We start from the raw sequence: 20,043 nt of genomic DNA on the forward strand, positions 1-20,043 counted from the left end.
TGGGATGCCCGTGTTGCAGGTGCCTTAACCCGCTGCACCACAGCCCAGCCCCTGTATCTGTGAATTTTACAAAAAATGATGACATGCTACCGCAAGAAGTGTGTGCGTCAGCCCGTGAAGGGAGGTGCCGTCCGCTCAGCTCGTCTTGCCTTCGTGGCCGGGTGCGAGCCTGAGTGTTCGTAAATGCCCGGGCGGCAGTCAGGGCCAGCAGAAGCGGCTTAGGGGCCCTCGCAGCCTGCTTGCCCGGGCGCCCGCGACCTCCTGAAGGGAAGGAGCCGAAGCAGGGGTGCGCGTGCGAGGTGGCCGGGAGGCTGGCCCGGCAGGAGCTCCGGGGGACTCTCTGGCTTTCCTGATTGTGGCAGTGCTTTCCTGGTTTGCAGTTGCTCTCGCTGAAATGTTCCGTCTACAGGGAAGGTCTAAACACAGGCGATGAGGCTAATAAATAGGTGGGTAAGGCGTAATTATTCTGAGATATGGGCTTTAAAACTTGAGGGACAGAGACTCTTGATATGTTCTGTGTACTCTAGAAGATGACATAAGGTGAAAAGTAATCCCAGCCTTTTTTTTTTCCCTTAAGATTTTATTTATTTATTTATTTGAGAGTTAGAGTTACAGAGAGAGAGTGTGTGTCTTCCATCCACTGGTTTACTCCCCAAATGGCTACAGTGGCTGGAGCTGTGCCGATCTGAAGCCAGGAGCTTCTTCCGGCTCTCCCATATGGGTGCAGGGATCCAAGCACTTGGGCCATCTTCTGCTGCTTTCCCAGGCCATAGCAGAGAGCTGGATCAGAAGAGGAGCAGTTGGGACTCGAACCTGAGCCCATATGGGATACACTGCAGGCAGAGGCTTAGCCCACTGTGCCACAGCGCTGGCCCCCAGCCTATCTTGTTAGACAGTTGTCTGGAGGTTTTGGGTTCCACTGATAAGAAATGAGCATCATTTCTTGCAGAAGTGTCATTTTCCTGACCGAGGGACCGGTTTCTCTTCACCCCACCCCTCAAGCTAATAAACAACTGAAAGCAGCCGTTCGGAAATTTTTTCTTGTATCCGTTGTGGAAACTTCACACAGTGTCTCTCAGAATTATTAAGGGAACAGAATTTAAGTGCAAACAATGTTGCTGTTTGCGCAGGGGTTAACAATACCAGATAATTTTTAAAACCCCAGAAATACAGAAACCCAGTCGGGATCTTCTTGTATTGGGCTTGAAGAGGATTTTAGTGATTTCAGAATGGTAGGAATGCATGTGTGCACTATTGTGGATATTCACTTTATATAAAACAGTGACGAAACCGTGGAAGGCGGATTGATGATGTTCTGTGCAAATCTTTAGACTTCATGTACAAAGCTTAGCTTAGCTTCTCTTTACTTCATTCTAAGGCTGTGGAGATTTTAAAAATAGAATAAAAATAATGATAGCAACTAAGCTGATGGAGTATGCCAGTATGACTGTTCTCATTTTACAGATGAGAGAGAAGGTAAAGATGGTTAGGTAGGGACAGGCATTTGGCACTGCAGTTAATATCGCTTAGGACTGCTGCAGCCCACGCGAGAGTACCGGCCTTTGAGTCTTGGCTCCCTTTCTGATTGCCGCTTCCTGCTAATGCACACCCTAGAGGCAGAATGATGGCGCAAGTGGAGACCTGGGTTGAGTTCCCAGCTCCTGTCTTTGGCCTAGCCCGGCCCCGGCTGTTGTGGGTGTTTGGGGAGTGTATTAGTGGATGGAAGAGCTTTCTCTGTCCTGCTGTCTGTCTTTCCAGTAAATAAAAATCAAAATCTTTTAAGAAGAATGATGAAGTAGCTTGCCCAAGATCACTCTCGTACATGGTGAAGCTGGTGTTCATTCAGGTCTCAGCCTTGGAAGCACTCAGCCTAACCAGGTGATGTGCTACCTCTTGTCGCTCTCTGAGTTGTAGACCTCAGGTTATCACCTGTTGAATTTTAGTGATTGGCACAAGTGTATTTAAATTTAAACAGACTTACTTTATAACTTAACCACTTGCAGATTCACATTGGCCATCTACCTCTGTGTTTCCCATAATAGGTTTAATCACTTTTTAAAAAAATCTAAAGCCAAATCTGCCCTTCAGTTAGTATCCAGAGTTCCGTGTATGATAAAACAAGTCCCTTTGCCTACTCCATCCCCATCTTGAGATTCCTCTCCCGTAGCTTACTGTGTTCTGTCTGCCCCGTAGAATGTTCTTTCTCCCAGCCCTCATCCTCGTCGCTCTGCAGAAGTTAGCTCTCTGATCCGCAGCTCTTGGCACGTCGCATACATACCTCTCGACAGCATCCAGACATGGTTGTTTTTGTCACTCCTACAGACTGTGTTCTTTAAAATCAGATTGTTTCTTCTAGAAATAAACACTATAAGATGCCTACAAAGTTCTGAATGCTTACTGAAACAAATTAGAGTACAATATTTAAGCAGTGGTAGATGTGTAAATTATTTAGATGTTAACATCAATCAGAAATGTTAGGTTGCAGTGATAGAATCATGATTATAGTTGGTTTTAAATCATTGTTTTGGAAAAAAAGCTTGTTATTTTATGGAAATGTAATACTCATCCGTAGCATTTCAAGTATAGGTCTACATGTGGGTGTTTGCCACTGTTAAACAGCTGTTGGTAAAGGTTGGAGTTGATGCATGATAGACGTTAGTGATTTCAGTGAAAGGTTAGAGTTGGGGACTGGTATTTGGCATAGTGGCAAGTAGAGTCACTGCCGGCTATGCTGGCATCCAGTATGGGCACCAGTGTGAGTCCTAGCTGTTCCACTTCCAATCTGGCTTCCTACTAATATCCTAGGGAAAGCAGTGGAAGGTGGTGCAAATGAACTGGGCCTCTCCTACCCACGTGGGAGACCCAAATGAAGCTCCTGGCTTTGAGCTGGGGAGTGAAGCAGTGGGTGACGATCTCTCCCTCTCTCTCTTTCCCTTCTTCTGTAACTCTGACTTAAAAAAATAGAGTAACAGGCATTGTCAGAGAAGAACACCTGAACATTTATGTTTCACTGAAATTATTAGGTGAACATTTGCGTGCATGACGCTGAGATGAAGTGGCGGTACAAAAGTATGATCAGCCGGGACTTGAACCGGTGACCATATGGGATGCTGGCGCTGCAGGTGGGTGCTTAACCTACTGTGCCACAGTGCTGGCCCACTGAGATAGAAATCTATTTACAGTTTTTATCAGTCTTTTATAGATTTATTTGTTTGGAAGGCAAAGTGATGAGACAGGGGCGGGGGCACAGGGAAAGGTCTTCCATCCACTGGTTCATTCCCCAAATGTCCACACGGCCAGGATGGGGCCAGGCCAAAACCAGGAGCCAGGAACTCCGCCTTGGTCTCCTGTGTGGGGTGCCAGGGACCCAAGTGCTTCCATCCTCCACTGTCCCCCGGCACATGAGCAGGGAATGGATCAGAAGTGGAGCGGCCAGGCCTCAGACTGCTCTGATACTGGATGCTAGCATCACAAGCCGCAATTTAACCTGCTGCGCCCAGCACCAGCCCATTCAGTTTGGATGTACACGTGATGTGGTGTGGGTGTGGTGTGACTCCTCACTCTGGTCTGGTGACCTCCAGCCTTGTCCCTGTCCCACCTGAGGAAGAGGGGAAGTGACCCGTCAGTCAGTCAGTGGGGCTTCCTTCTAGAGGGGATGTGAGCTCACTAGTGACTCTGTGGGTAGGGGTGAGGGGAGCTGGAGGCCCAGCCCCACCCCCCTTTGCTTGCTGGAGGGCAACGTGGGAGGGTTTACAGGTGAGGGAGTATGAGGTTTGAGGTCAAGGATTGTCTCAGTCTTAAGGAGTGTGGGGATCAGCGAGATAAGCAGAGCCGCCAAGACATGGGGTGCCAGTGTCACAGGCAGTGGCTTGCCTGCGGGAGCCAGATGTCTCACTGGTTGCATTGGTTTCCTGGGGCTGCTGCAGCAAACTACCACACAGCGGGTGCTTCAGACAGCACACTGGCTTAGACCCTGGAGCCAGAAGTCCAGAACCCAGGTGTGGGCACCCAGGCTCCTGACGGAGGGTCCTTCCTCACCTCCCCAGCCCCCGGGCTGCTCTCTGCCCCGGGTCATCTTCTCTTCTGTCCCTTGGAAGGACGTCGTTGCTGGAGCTAAGGCCCACGCAGGTTGTCCGGGATGATCTCATCTCAGAGCCGTGACTGAGTGACATCTACAGAGACGCCGCTCCCAGTAAGGCCCGTCGCAGGGACCTGGATGTGGGCTGGTGTGTCCGAGGCCACCGTTCCAACCCCCACCCCGGGACTGAAGGTAACTGGAAGGAGCAGGTGCGGAACGGACATGGTGTGGTCAGCCGGCACAGGCACGCTGGAATAGCTGCCCAGAGTGGGAGGTGGTGTCTCGGGGCAGTGCAGCTGTGACAGGAGAGAGCAGTGTGATGCCTGGAGCCCTGCTGCTCTCCTCCATCCACCCAGGTGGGGAGCGGGGAGGAGCCTTTCTGCTGGGCACGCGTCCTTGGGTAGTGAGTGTGTCAGGCTGGGTGACCGCTCACAGAGGAAGCCTCAGCAAACCGGGGTGTTACAGCGTTGGCAGAGGGCAGTGTGGACAGTAGTAGCTGACTCGTATTGGGTCTTGGCGTGGATCCAGCCTTGTTCTAGGGCTTTGAGTGTAGAGACTGAAGACTTAACCTGTCCATGTGGGTGGTCCCTGCTCTCTCCCCGGTTTACAGATGATACAATCAAGGCCTGAGGTTCTATGCGCCTGGTCCTGGAAGGGGCCCAGCTCCGCAGCCACTCTGTTGGGAGACAGATGTAGGAGGGTGCATCTGATAACCCTGGCGCTTCGTGCTCTGGCTACCGGAGATGCGAGAAGCCCGGTTCTTGCCAGCTCCCCTCTGCCTCTCTCTGCACAGCTCTTTCTCCTGCCGACTGCTGCTGGCTGCCCTGCGGCAGTGTGGCTGTGGACAGACACAGAGAAACCTTTTATTTTTGCCAAGTCTAAAACTCCAGGACAGGGAGGGAGCTTTGTTCTAAGGGCTTTTGGGCCCCTGAGCTGTTAGTGATTAAAGTGAAAGGGTCCAGATGACACCAGTAGGTGAGAGCTGATGCAGCCGAATGAAAACGTGTTTGTGAAGGAAGGTAGCGTGTCCGTCCGTTCGTGCAGCCCTTAATGGCGGCTGGAGCGCTGCACGCACTTGGGAAGTGTTAACTGCTCAGAAGGTTGCTGGGACAGTGGAGGAAAAAGTAAACATTTTCCTGACAGATCTGTGCAAATGGAGGTTGGTTTCGGATTGTTGTGCAGGGAGTGGCTTGGATACAAACCGGTGGTCTGTTGGAAAAGGGAGAAGGGGCTCCGCCTTAGCACAAGGGTTCCTGTTGGCTTGACGGTGCAGCTCCGTCACCTTGGGCGTCTCTGCACTGTTTCTGTCCCCGTTCTTCCCTTTTCTCTCCAGTGTCCGTTTGTCTCAGCACACCCTCTTTTCTGACTCCTGTGTCGGCGTATAACATGGAAGTGTTGTGCATTGTGTGTGTTTTAAGTGAGGGTTTACGTCGTGTGTCCTAGCTCAGGCTGGCGTCTGAGAGCGTCGGAGTCGGTGGACGCTCCTGCCGGGGCGTTTCTCTTCTGGGCGCCTGGGGAAGCGGCGAGATCGCAGTGGATTGACCACGGTTTATTGCTGTAGATGAATTGTTTCCCAGAGTATTCATTACAGAGTGAGATGGGCAGGCAGGAGAAGTGCTGACTCAGGAAGCCACAGGGGGTCTCGCAGTGCTCTGTCGCAGCAGTGGAGGTCGGGAGCTACGGAGCTAAGGAGCTGGAGGCGTCATTTCCTGTCTCTTCTAGCGGGTTCTGTTGTCTGTATGAAGACAGTTGTAGGTATGACTGAGGAGACGAGGTCGACTTTAAGAGGCCGAGAGTTTTGTGTCAGAACATTTCAGCTATTGTTAGATGACCGAACAGCCTTGGTCTTAAACTTGGTGTCGAGGGCATTTTTCGAAGTGTCCGGGCCGAGGCTGTTGACTGCCCGCCGTTGTGAACTCACATGCTCTTCCTGGCTGGAGCAGAAACTTGCTTTAGTCTCAAGTGTGTGCGTTCAGATCTCCACTCGGCCACATCCCAGCGCTGCAGGCTTGGGCAGATCACACATTTAACCTCTGGCAGCTTTGTTTTCTGATCCAAAAATTGGGGCTAATGACATCCATCACATTCTCCGTCAGAGGGCAAATATTTGTCAGCATTTAGGGTAATTTTTTCTAAACTGTGTCCAGTTATTTCACTCTCTCACTTAAGTCCTTCCTGTCGACACTACACACCTGTGTCTCGTCTCAGTACCCGTCACTGTCAGTGCACCTTTTAAAATGCTTTTTTTAAAAAAAGATTTATTTATTTATTTGAAAGTGAGAGTTACACACAGAAGGAGAGACAGAGTCTTCCATCTACTGGTTCACTCCCCAGTTGGCTGTAATGGCCAGAGCTGTGATGATCTGAAGCCAGGAGTCAGGAGCTTCTTCCTGGTCTCCCACGTAGGTGCAGGGGCCCAAGCACTTGGATCATCTTCTGTTGCTTTCCCAGGCCATAGCAGAGAGCTGGATCAGAAGTGGAGCAGCCGGGACTCGAACCAGCGCCCAAATGGGATGCTGGCACTGCAGGCAGTGGCTTTACCCGCTACACCACAGCACCGGACCCACAATGCACCTTGAACCTCCCTCCCTCCCCTGCTTCCTCTAAGTTCCCTGGACAGCACTTGTTAACATCTTCTGGCAGCTTTTTCTTGACAACAGAACAAAAAAACCCCTTCCATCTGTTCTCTTTAAGCTAGGGGAAAAAAATTTTTTTTTAAGATTTATTTATTAGAGAGAGAGAGAGAACTTGCATCTGCTGGTTCACTCCCCAGATGGCTGCAATGGCCAGGGCTGGGCCAGACTGGAGCCAGGAGCCAGGAGCTTCTTCCAGGGGCCGTCTTCCGCTGCTTTTCCCAGTCCATTAGCAGGAAGCTGGATCGGAAGTGGAGCAGCCGGGACTCATGCTGGCGCCCACATGGGGTGTTGGCATTGTGCGTGGCAGCTTCACCTGCAGCAGTACAACACAGATCTGGGAAAGCTTTTTGAAACTAAGAAATGGGGTTTCCCCCCTTACACTGTGTTGTATAAATATTTTAGCTTCAAACGTGTGTGTAATGGGAAATTGAGGAAAAGAGGAAATTTCTTAATCACTGGGTCAAACACTTGACCTGGAGGAATTCCTTCATGACAGTGTCTGGGTGCTCGCTAAGTATAAAGTGTGGGACTTGTAAGGTGCCCAGTATGGAAGCTGAGGGACTGTCCTCACTTCTTCTCAAACTTTGTATTGCGTGAAGAAGACATGATTTCAAAAACTGGGTTTTGTGGGGTAACTGGGCCAGTGTGGGCAGCTCTCTGACTGTCACCCACTCTCAGGAGCTTTGAAAAGCGGGTACACTGTCCCTTCCCGTGAGTCATGGGCTTCAAGATGGAAGAAAGCTGACGCTCCCTGGGATGAGTGTAAGTCCGCGAGAGGAATCATTGCTACAATGATGGTGTTTGTAACTGAGGAAGAGAGAGAGCGTACTGCGCGGCGGTTTCACATTTTTGGGTTTACATATGGAGTTAACTGGAACACCTGCTTGGAGCAGTTTAGCGTTAATTTGTGTTTAGCAGTGGTACTGATGCCTGGCTGCTGTCACAGGTAGACACAGTGTTCAAATAAGACGCAGATGCCTCGGTCCCACCCACTGGAGTCACTCTTAGGGAGAGTTCACGCATCTGCGTTGAAACAGAACTCGGAAGCCAGGCGTGAGAACCAAGGAATAACACGTATTTTACGTATGTTATACGTCAGGTCCTGATGTCTGCTTTCACGATGTATGACGTAAATTATTGAAAAGAGCAAGCCTTTCAGTTTTAGAAACTTCTTTCCCTGTCTTTTCCAACTCGAGAGGGAAAACCTGGTAAAGATGAGTGTAGCTGCATCACTTTGTAGATTCTTGAAGAACTCAGGTGAGTTGAGACTGCATTAAATTCCAGTGTGGTGTTCTGTGGATAATCTACGTAAAAAATCCAAGAAATAAAAGGTTCACTTTAGCATGTAATAGCTTTATGTTTAAAGGCACTAGGGAGAAAACAAGGAGGGTAGGGTAGCGTCTGTTTCCTTTGAGTTTTAGCTATTTCTAATAAATGGTTCAGCTGCTGCGTTTATGATCCAGTTGTAGCCTAGACAAGATAATATATTTCAGAAAAAAATCTTGTTGAGATTTCACTATTGATGTTGATTTTTTTTCCTCCTAAATGGGATGTTTAGAACTAGAAAAATTCAGGGTATAGATGGGGGCAATACATGGAGACAACAAGAATTTAAAGCATTTTACAAACTTTTGTGAATAGATCTTTAAAGCCAGGTTTTTGTGACAGAAGTAAACCAGTGAATATCCAGTTAGCAAAATTAGCCATCCATTCATGGCATTTAGGAAATAACTGATGTAGAGTGCTACATAAAAGGTATTTTTTCAGGGCTGGTATTGTAGCATAATGGGTTAAGCCACCACCTGCAGTGCTGGCATCCCATAGGACAGCGGTTCAAGTCCCAATTATTCCTCTTCTGAGCCAGCTCCCTGCTCATGTGCCTGGCAAAGCAGAGGAGCATAGCCCAAGTCCTTTGGCCCCTGCACCCGTGTGGGAGACCTGGGCGATGCTCCTGGTTCCTAGATTTGGGCTGGCCCAGAACTGGCTGTTGGGGCCATTTGGGGAGCGAACCAGCAGATGAAAAATTCTCTCTCTCTCTCTCCCTCTCTCTCCCTCTCTCTCCCTCTCTCTCCCTCTCTCTCCCTCTTTCTCCCTCTCTCTCCCTCTCTCCCCCTCTCTTCCCCTCTCTCCCCCTCTCTCCCTCTCTCCCTCTCTCTCTCTCCCTCTTTGTGTGTGTGTGTGTTTAGCTCTCCTCATCTCTCTGTATCTGCCTTTCAAATACATTTATTTAGAAAATGTAAAAAAAAAAAATGCTGTCTGGTCTCTAGGCTTGGGAAGCTGTCACAGAAAGTGTGCTGTAAAATAAAAATAAAATTTTCTTTCCCCAGAAGCTAAAATCTGAAGGTCTACTTTAAAAAAAAAGTATTTTCTTGTTTCACTAACTGCACAAATGTTCACCTGTAACACATGCAGATGTCTGCTGCGGGCCACCTGCTGCGCTGGGGAGTTACAGACCCACAGACCCGAGGCTCTGGCTCCAGGCCCTTTGGATCTCCTCGTCTAGGAGTCAAGGGATTTTGAGTGAGAAATAAGAGAATTCTGGAAAGTTCCCCTGAAAACCGCGAGTGTCTCAAGGAGACAACTCTTGTTCTTTCTCCAGAAGAATAATATTGGCTTTTCTTGGAAATTCCAGAGCTGAAAGAGAACTTACTAATGAGAGCACGCGGATCTGGGGGAGAGCTGGATCTCGGGGAGAGCTGGCGTGGTGGATTGAGCGCTGGTGTTGATTCCTGACCACGCACGCTCTCTACCCTGTCCCTAGGGGCATGTGAAAGTAAGTGACACATGACCATCAGGAGCGGGCCAGACTCGCGTTGATCTCATGCCTTGTGTTCTCTGTGTGTTAGAGATTGGGATTACTCAAAGTGAAGAAGATAAAGCTCTTACTGTGAAGTAATTCAGTCTAATACAAAAAGACGGGCAGTTTGGGAACTCTGTGAACAAATTGCTTGTTCAGCACATTGAGTGAGATGGCAGATTCTGGATCCAGACTGAGTTAACATCTTTGCCCTCCACCTAATAGCGGTGTAATTTTGGGAGAAATAGAAGTCTGCTCGGTCTCCTGTCTGTGAAATAGGCGTAATAGTGCCCATCTTGGGGCTGGCACTGTGGCATAGTTGGTTAAGCCTCTCCCCGTGGCACTGGCATCCCATATGGACACCGGTTCATATCCTGGCTTCTTCTCTTCTGATCCAGCTCTCTGTTTATGGCCTGGGAAAGCAATGGAAGATGGCCAAGTGCTTGGGCCCCTGAACTCATGTGGGAGACCTGGAAGAAGCTTATGGCTTCAAATTGGCACAGCTTTGGCTATTGTGGCCATTTGGGGAGTGAACCTGCAAATGGAAGACCTTTCTCTCTCTCTCTCTAACTCTGCCTCTCAAATACATAAGTCTTAAAATGCCTACCTTATAGAGTTTGTAGGATTTAATAAATGTGTATAAAGCGTTTGAAACAGTGCCTGGTTTATCGTAAGCTCTTAGGACATAATAGCTATTATGACTGCAAGAAGTATTCTTTAAAAAAGTTGCACATTGCTTTTTTTCCCAGACTTTAAAGATGAAAAATTTGAACGAAAAAAAATTCAGTGGCTTGCAGGTAATCACACAGCTAGCAGGTTTGGCAGCCAGAATTTAAGCACAGGGACTCTAACTAACCCTGTTCAGATTTAGAGGCTGAGCCAGAAAATGTGTCCCAGACCCATGACCGGTACTGCAAATACTTGGAAATTTCTGGTGGTCCGTGGGTGCCTCAAAGGTGGCGGTGTGACAGCTGTGAACTGTGGAGTGAGACACGCTCTTTCCCCTGAAGAGGGGAGGAGGGGTGGATTTTAGGAACACTGCCCGTTTCACCCCAGTTCAGCTGTGTGTGAAGAGTCTTCAGAAAGTTCATGGAAACTGAAATGAGAAACAACTATAACTGGGTTGAAAACTATTTTCTATCAAAATAAACTTACCTTTTATTTTTAAGTTTTTTAAAGTTTGCTTTTATTTGACAAGTAGACACAGAAAGCCATCATCCTGTGGTTCACGCCTCAGATGCACTGGCACCAGGAACCCATGCCAGGTTTCCATGTGTGTGGCGAAGCCGGCACCTTCTGCCTGCAAGGTGTGCACTGGTGGAAAGCTGGAGCTAGGAGTGGAGCTGGGACTGCAAGCCTCTGGGACGGGATGTGGATGTCCCACGCAGTGTCTTCATTACTAACCCAGACTTCTGCTCTAAACTGATTTTCAAAATTCTAATCTCTGTAAACATTTAGAAGTGCCCTAGTACTTTTGAATGTGAAATTCAAAGGATTGGTATAATATCATGTGATATGTTAATGAACTAGCTTCTAGGGGCAGGCATTGCCTGCAGTGGGTTCGGCCACATGAAGTGCTGGTTTGAGCCTCCACTTGCTGTCGTGCCTGGAAAGCAGCAGATGATGGCCCAAGTACTTGGGTTCCTGCCTCCCACGAGGGAGACCCGCACGGCGTTCCTAGCTCCTTGCTTCCACCTGACCTAGCCCGCTGGCTTTTCATTGGAGAGTGAACCAGTGGATGAAAGATCTCTCTTGTTCACTCAGTGTCTTTCTCTGTCCCTCTGTTACTCTGCCTTTCAAATAAATAAATCTTTCTAAAAAATTGCTGGCTTGTTGCATTTGATAAAACATTGAGCCTAATGTTTTGTTGGTTGCTTGGTTTTGCCTTTTGTTTTGTTTTTAATTAGGGGACTAGCTTACATCTGACTTAAGTGAGGTTTGTTTGAAAAGCAGTGTTTTTACCGCTCCTGGTCTATTGAGAAAGCTTTTCAATGTGGACAATTAAATAGTACATGGTAGAAACTTTGAATAGAAGGTAAACTGAAGGCATACGAAGAACTGAGAATTATCAGCGTGTCATGCTGTTGAAAATTTCCCTTTCTACTTGTCTACGGATCTGTGTTTCTTATTATAAGTCGACATGAATGTGCTTTAGAAGGTTTGTAGGGGCGTTTAGCCTGGAGTTTAAGATGTCAGTTAGGAGGCCTGCTTCCCCCACCAGAGTGCCTGGGTCCGGCTGCCTTCAGATGGGGACCCTGGGAGGTTGCAGTGCTGGCTTGTCTGTCTGCTTCTTTGGGGCTGGAACTGCAGCACAGTGGGTTGAGCTGCTGCCTGCAGTGCTGGCATCCCACAGGTGCTGGTTTGAGTCCTGGCTGCTCCACTTCTGATCCAGTTCCCTGCTAATGGCCCGGGGAAAGCAGCAGCAGATGGCCCAAGTAGTTTGGGCCCTACCACCCATGCGGGAGACCTGGTAAAAACTCCTGGCTCCTGGCTTTGGCCTGGACCAGCCCTAGTCATTGTAGCCATTTGAGGAACAAACCAGTGGATGGAAGATGGTTCTCCTGTCTCTCTCACTTTCTGTAACTCTGCTTTCAAACAAGTAAATAAAAATAAGCTAATTAGGGGCCGGCGCTGTGGTGTAGTGGGTAAAGCTGTCGCCTGTAGTGCCAGCGTTCCATATGGGCGCCTGTTTGAGTCCTGGCTGCTCTACTTCCGATCCAGCTCTTTGCTATGGCCTGGGAAAGCAGTACAAGATGGCCCAAGTCCTTGGGCCCCTGTACCTGTGTGGGAGACCTGAAGGAAGCTCCTGGCTCCTGGCTTCAGATCGGCGCAGCTCTGGCCCGTTTCGGCCAACTGGGGAGTGAACCAGTGGATGGAAGATCTCCCTCCCCCTCTCCCCTCCCCCTGCCCCTCCCCCTCCCCCCCTCCCCTTCTCCACCTCTCTTTCTCTCTCTGTGTAACTCTGACTTTCAAATAAATAAATAAATCTTTTTAAAAAATTAATTTAAAAAAACCCAGTATTTGGGTTCCCAGTGCACCCGCTTGTCATTTCCCACCTTTGGCCTCAGCCAGCCCCAGCCATCATGGGCATTTGGATATTGGGGCAGAAATCTCTGTTCTAAAATAAAATTTTTTTAAATTGTAGTAGATCTGTCTTGTCTTGTGAATATACCAATATGCAGCAAAAATTCTCAAGTTAAAATATACATTATTTCAATTGCATTTTTCTATTAATTTTTTGAAGAACACTTAGACTTTGAAGTCCCTACAAAGAAGGTTTTCGTATTGATGAGTAATAAGTGATGGGTAGTACTTGAGTTTTTAAATGTTTAGGATGGGTTTCTTAAGCAGCTTATAGTTGGGACTTGGCTTTTTTTTTCCCAGACAGTGTTTGCTTTTATTATTTTAAAATGGTTATTCATTTATTTATTTGAATGGCAGACTACCCCCCCACCCCCACCCCCATACATCTCCTATCCACTGGTTCATTCCCCAAAGCCAGGAGTCAGGTACTGTCTCTGGTCCTCACTCAGCACCCAGGCATGTAAGCAAACAGCTGGATCAGAAGCGGAGGTGGAGGTGGCACTCAGTGCCAGGCACTCTGATGGGGATACATGCATCCCAAGTGGAGGCGTAACCCACTGGGCCACAGCACCTGTCCCAGTCTGCTTTTACATTGGAGTGGTCAGACCATTGTGTGTAATGTGACTATTGATATGGTCAGGTTGAAATTTGCTATCACCTGTGTCCTGTTATTCTCTTTCCTTTTTTCATGCTTTCTTTCAGGTTGAGTTTTTCTCTTATGACCCTGTATTGTATCCTTTGTTGGACTACTAGCTGTAGCGCTTTTTCAGTGCTTGTTTTAGAGCTTATAGACTACATCCTTGGGTTATGGGAGTCTCTCTTCAGGTGATACTGCACCCTTCACGCCGCGAGGAGGTCTTCTGCGTTTCCCTCTGCTGCCTGCAGTGCTGTTGTCATCAGTTCTCTGTCTACAGGACAGCCCTCACATGGGTCGTTAGGATGTTGCCTTTTGCAGAGACTCCAGGAGAAAAACTGTTTCACACAAAGCCATTGCCAGTTCTGGTGTTCCTCTTTCCTGGGTGTGGAATCGGGTATCTGCTGACTGTTGTGTTCTGCCTGGGGGACTTCCTTTGCCACTGCTTGTTATCAGGTGTGCTGGTAATGGTTCTTTCAGTTTTGTATGTCTGAAAAACTCTTCGTTTCTGAAATACCTTTGCAGGGTCTGGGGTGCCGGTTGACAGTTTTCTTTCCGTGCTGAAAGCTGTGCAGTCATGGTCTGGCTTGATCCCATGGGAATGGGCCTTCATCCTTGCTTCCCTGCTTAGGTGTCGGGGTCTTTCCCACTGCTTTCAGGATGACTTTTTATCAATGGCGTCCAGCAGTTTGATTATAATGTGACTTGTTGTCATTTACTTCCTGTTTCTTGGTGTTTGTTCAGCTTCATGAGTCTCTGGGCATATGGTTTCATCAGATTTAGAAAGTTTTTGACTGTTTCTTTTTTTTTTTTTTAATTTATTTATTTACTTGAAAGAGAGAAGGAGAGGCAGAGAGAGAAAGAGAGGTCTTCCGTCCGCCAGTTCACTTCCCAGATGGCTGCAATGGCTGGAGCAGCGCTGATGCGAAGCCAGGAGCCAGGAGCTTCTTCCAGGTCTCCCACGTGGGTGCAGGGGCCCAAGGACTTGGGCCATCTTGTACTGCTTTCCCAGGCCACAGCAGAGAGCTGGATCGGAAGTGGAGCAGCTGGGACTAGAACTGGCGCCCATATGGGATGCTGGCACTGCAGGTGGTGGTTTTACCCGCTACGCCACAGCGCTGGCCCCTGGCCATTTATTTCTTCAAATGTTCTTTCTACTCCTTTTCCCTTTTGATATCAGTACCATATTGTTTGAGGTTGTTCCACAACTGGCTGGTGCTCTGTTCACTTTTTAAGTTTCTTTTGTGCTTCATTTTGGACAATTTCTACTACTGTGTCTTCAAGTTTATTACGCTTCCTTTTGTGTGTCTAATATGCTGTTAATCCTGCAGTATTTGCCACCCCAGATGTGTTTTTTTTAAGAAGGGAGTGGGACCAACAATAGATTAATCTCATAGTGGAGGAAGTGTGCACTGATACATCTTTTTTAAAATTTATTTATTTGAGCTGGCACTGCGGCTCCCTAGGCTAATCTTCCGCCTGCGGTGTGGGCAGCCCGGGTTCTAGTCCTGGTTGGGGCGCTGGATTCTGTCCCAGTTGCCCCCTTCCAGGCCAGCTCTCTGCTGTGGCCCGGGAGTGCAGTGTAGGATGGCCCAAGTGCTTGGGCCCTGCACCCCAAGGGAGACCAGGAAAAGCACCTGGCTCCTGCCTTCGGATCAGCGCGGTGTGCCAGCGGTAGCGGCCATTTTGTGGGTGAAGCAATGGAAGGAATACCTCTCTGTCTGTCTCTCTCTGTCTAACTCTGCCTGTCAAAAAAACAAAACAAAACAAAAATTTATTTATTTATTTGAATGGCAGAGTTAACAGGCAGAGAGAGAGAAAGAGGGGTCTTCCATCCGCTGGTCACTCCCCAAATGGCCGCAACAGCCAGAGCTGGGGTATTCTGAAGCCAGAGCTAGGACTTGGGCCTTCTTCTGCTTTCTCAGGTCATAGCAGGCAGCTGGATCAGAAGTGGAGCAGCCAGGACTCGAACCGGCGCCCATATGGCTTTACCCACTGCACCACAGAGCCCCGCCCCCAGGTGTATTTTTCATACGTGGAATTTGGTTAGGGTCTTCGTATAATTCCCACAACTCCGCTTCAAATGCACAAGCGTTGTCTGTCATGCAGAGTCCCAGTTTACTACATCGCCCACCAAGCCCGTTGTCTGTGGTATTTCTGGGTCTGTTTCTGTTGATTTTTTTTCTCATGTTTTCAAACCTCTTTCCGTTCCTGGTAGCCTTTTTTTTTTTTTTTTTTTTTTTTTGCATTTTACCTTTTTGAGTGGTGGATATTTTTGCATTCTTAAACATTGTAGAGTTTGTTCTGGCGGGCGTGGTCTTTGAAGGAGCCTGGTCCTTTGGAGACTGCTTCTCAGCCTTGAAGGAGTGGCCAGAGCAGCTGTCCGGCCGCCTCCCCCTGCTCTCTGCATTCCGCGTGGTGCCTGTGGGGTCCCAGGGCTTCCTCTCTGACTGGTGGGAGCACACGGTGTTGGCGCGGCCGTGGAGTGCTCTGTTCCTTCTGGGTGTCCTCCCCGGCCTGGAGTAGTGCTTGCTGGGTGCTGATCGGGGCGCCGTGGGTTCCTGGGCTCCCTGGGCAGCTGTCCTTTCCTCCTCATGGCCTCTGCTCACGGGGGCAATGTCTCCCTGGCCTCCCTCTCTCGGGGATCTGTGTCCGCGTGCCGCAGGCCAGCTGTCTGTAGACGGTGGAGTGTGGTGGCCCTGCCCCTCTGCCTGGGCTGCAAGCTGAAGCGACTCTGTGGGCTGTGACTTTTTTTTAATAAATATGAGTTATTAGAAAACAGTGCTTTCATGTTATTTCAGCCTTTACATGTTTATAATAATATCTGCCCTTAAATATGTGGGTGAACTGTTTAAAAAGATCAAGAGTTATTGGATTCTTTGCATAATTAGGGAAAAAATTAAACTCATCCTAAATGACTTAGTTTCAGATTTCATCTGCTATACATGAGTGAGAAATTTTACTTCGACTTCGTCTTGACATTTGCAGATACTGTTTCTGGCCTTATTAACTACACTTTGCAATTAGAAATTTTAATTATTTTGGGTTATTGCTATACAGACTTTTTTTTTTTTTTTTTTTAGTCACTCACTTAGGATTAGATATGCTAAGAGTACATACTAATACAATTACTGGTCAGTGCATATCACAAGAATACTGTGAGTAATGCTTTTTACATTTTTAAATATTTAAATATTAATTTATTCATTTTATTTGAAAGGCAGAGAGAACGATATCGAGAGATCTTCCATCCACTGGTTCACTCCCCAAATGCTTGTGAGGGACTGAGCCAGGTGAAAGCCAGGAGGCCAAAACTCAGTCCAGGTCTGCTGTGTCCAGAAAGGGACCCAGCTCTCGAGCCACCGCCGCTGCCTTCCGAGGGTGTGCATTAGCGGGCAGCTAGACGCAGAAGAGGAGCCAGGGCTTGAACCCAAGCACTCTGGCTTGATGCACGCATCCCAGGGGGCTTAACTGCTGCGTGAAACATGCACACCTTTAATTATTTGAGGGAAAGAGAGCACGAGTGAGCTCTCCCCATACACTGGTTCATTTCCCAAATGCCAGGGGTCAAAGCTGGGAGCCAAGAACTCAACCCAGGTCCCCTGCGTGAATGGCAGGGACCCAGTTACCTGAGCCCTCACCACTATGTCTCATGGTCTGCATTGGCAGGAAGCTGGAATCCAAGAGCAGAGCCAGGAATCGAACCCAGGCACTTAGATAGGGGTGTGGGTGCCTTAACCAGAATCTTAACTGCGAGGCCAAATGCCCACCACAGTGTTAGTTTTGTGTTGTGTTATTCAGATACAGAAATTGAAACCCTGTGGGTTGGTGATGGAAAAAGCCACATGTGGCTGTCAGAGGTCACGTAAGTGACCTAGGTTCTGTGGAAGTGTTTGAGGGTAGATCTTAGGATAGTGGTTATTCTGGATGGGCTGTGAGGGCTGTGAGGGACATTGCCGCTGGAGGGCAAACGAGATGCGTTTTGTTTGGTTTTTAAGAAGATTGTTTTTTAAATTTGAAAGTCCGCTATAGAGAGGGGGAGACAGAGATCTTCCATCTGCTGGTTCACTCCCCAGATGGCTGCAATGACCAGCCAGTAGCCAGGACCTTCTTCCTGGGTCTCCCATGTGGGTGGCAGGGGCCACACTCGGCCAATCTTCTGCTGCTTTTCCCAGGCCATCAGCAGGGAGCTGGATCAGAAGTGGAGCTGCTGAGACTCGAACTGGCATGCATATGGCATGCTAGCCTTGTAGGCGGTGGCTTTGCCTGCTCTACTCCACAGCGCCAGCTCAGAGGGTCTGGTTTTACAAACTTCAGGCATGTGGTTTAGTGCTTTGTTTACTCTAGTGACTGTTACACTGGATCAGAAAACGCATTCACCTGAAAACATTTCCTTTGGATACAGTCAGTGTGCTGCCTTTGGTTAGATGGTAGGAAGTGACAAGTTTTTTTTTATTTATTAATTTTTAAAAAGATTTATTTTATTTGAAAGAGTTACGCAGAGAGAGAGGAGAGGCAGAGAGAGGTCTTCCATTCACTGGTTCACTCCCCAAATGGCTGCAGTGGCTGGAGCTGCACCGTTCCGAAGCCAGGAGCTTCTTCCGGGTCTCCTGTGCAGGTGCAGGGCCCAAGGACCTGGGCCATCTCCCACTGCTTTCCCAGGCCACAGCAGAGAGCTGCATCGGAAGTGGAGCAGTGGGGATGACGGCACTGCAGGTGGCATATTTACCGTCTGTGCCACACCGCACCGCTGGCCCCAGAAGTGACTGGTCTTTACAGGTTCTCTGTTAGGATCTGGGAGAAGGTAGATTTGAGCTGTTTAATGGCCCATTGAGTTTCTGTTCTGTAAAGAATGTAGCTCTTCAATTCAGTATCCTAGATTTGCTCTAAATATCCTAAACTACCTCACCTGAAGTTAGTAACTGAGGTATGAGGACCACTTCATTAACGTACACTGAATTTGGAGCTTGAGGAAGTCTGTCATACAAACTCTACTGCAAGTTACAAATGTGTTAGATTTTGAGAAAATTTTTCGTTTATTTACTTACTTGAGAGAGACTTCCCATCTACAGGTTCACGCCCCAGATGTCCTCAGCAGACTGAACGGGGAGCTGGGGGCTTGGTCTGGGTCTCCTGTGTGGGCGGCAGGAAAACATCTACCTGAACACGTCTACTTCCAGGTACACACTAGCAGGAAGCTGGAATCAGAGTAAGATCAAGACTGGAACCTTGGGGCCTGCGCTGTGGCGGAGCAGGTGGGGCTGCCTATACCATATGGGCACTGGTTTGAGTCCCAGCTGCTCCACTTCCAGTCCAGCTCTCTGCTGTGGCCCGGGAGGGTAGTGGAGGATGCTCCAGGTCCTTGGGCCCCTGCACTCATGTGAGAGACCAGGAGGAAGCTTCTGGTTCCTGGCTGCAGCCTGACCCAGCCCTGGTTGTGCGGCCATCTGGATAGTGAACCAGTGGATGGAGGATCTGACTCTGTCTCTCTCTCTCTCTCTAGCTCTTCCTTTCAAATGAATATTTTTTTTTTTTAAGAAAGAAGAAAAAACTGGAGCCCTTACATTCTGATCCAGGATATGGGCACCTCAGCCAGCATATTAATTCAGGCCAAATGCTTGCCCCAGACTTTTTTTTTTTAATTTTTTGATTTTAAAAATTACACATTATGTTTCAAAAAGTTCATGGAAAATGGAATTAAATGATGTTTGTTTTGGTGCAAAAGTTTCTTGAAATTGGTGTATCTTCATAGCACATTCTTCATGAATTTTTGGAAAACCCTTCATATTCTACTCTGATAGTGGGAGACTGAAGATTGAAGAGAACTTTATGCAGCAAGCAGACTTGGACCTGAGAAAATCTATATTGCCATTCGGTGAACGACGTGCTGTAGAGTTGTGTGACTCAGTGGTCCTGTCTTGTCTTTATTAATAGTAGAATGTGGTTCGCAGTTCAGAGTGTCAGCATTCACACCTGTTACAGGCTCAGCAGCCTTCTAGGCATTGCAGATGCTGCAGTGCCCTCGACTGGCATTTATCTCATGGTCAGGTGTTTCCGTGGCCTGACCCCCCTCTCTGCTGTCCCCCTCTCCACCCACCACAGAAGCTAGTCCCAGGGGCCAAAGGCCAAAGGACTGAACAAAGAAAGTCAGTTTTAATCTGGAAAATCTGAAAAAAGTTGACCTAGAACTGTGTTCCTTTATATCAAATGATCGTACTATAATGGAAGTATAACACATGTACTATACAAAGGTGCTTCAGAAGGTGGATTTAAAAACGGGTTTATTGTGGCGCAAAGCATTTGAGATCCTTGCATAGTTTTTTCATGACCGTGCATTTTCCATGAACTTTTGAAGCCCCCTCATTACAGTGGTGTTTGAACACAACATGACACGTTTAGTTTCTGTTCCAGTCAACTTTGAGTAGACGGTGACTGTGGTCATTCTCTGCTACTGTGGTCATTTCTCCCCGGCTGGCCGCCCGCTCACTCCCCTGGTTAGTCCCCACAGGGTCTCCTGTGCCCTGGGCCTCTTTAGTGACTGTGCACTGGGACAGCTGACAATCCAGATAACTCTCAAATCTATCTCCAGCCATTCTTTTTTGTTTCTTAGCTTTTTTTTTTTTTTTAATTACCGTGTAGTACTTGTATACCTTTATGGGGCATAGTGCAGTATTCCGACACTTGCAGTCAGCATCCAACCTCCCCGCCCTCTGCCTTGGTGTTTGGGGCCTCCCGGGGGAGGGTGGGGGGCAGGTTCTTCGGATGGGTTGGACAGCTTACCGTGGTTCACAGTCACCTGCCGTGCTGGAGAGAC

General features: G+C 48.3%; 1 protein-coding gene across 3 annotated transcripts in view; it reads left to right on the plus strand.

The window, feature by feature from the left end:
* The window catches only part of UBE2E1 (ubiquitin conjugating enzyme E2 E1), a 76,088-nt gene that overhangs the window by 19,926 nt on the left and 36,119 nt on the right, over positions 1-20,043 (plus strand). The window lies entirely within an intron of this gene.

This window comes from Oryctolagus cuniculus, chromosome 4, assembly GCF_051225735.1.
Source record: "Oryctolagus cuniculus isolate XC-2025 breed Fujian yellow rabbit chromosome 4, ASM5122573v1, whole genome shotgun sequence".
NCBI classification, from domain to species: domain Eukaryota; kingdom Metazoa; phylum Chordata; class Mammalia; order Lagomorpha; family Leporidae; genus Oryctolagus; species Oryctolagus cuniculus.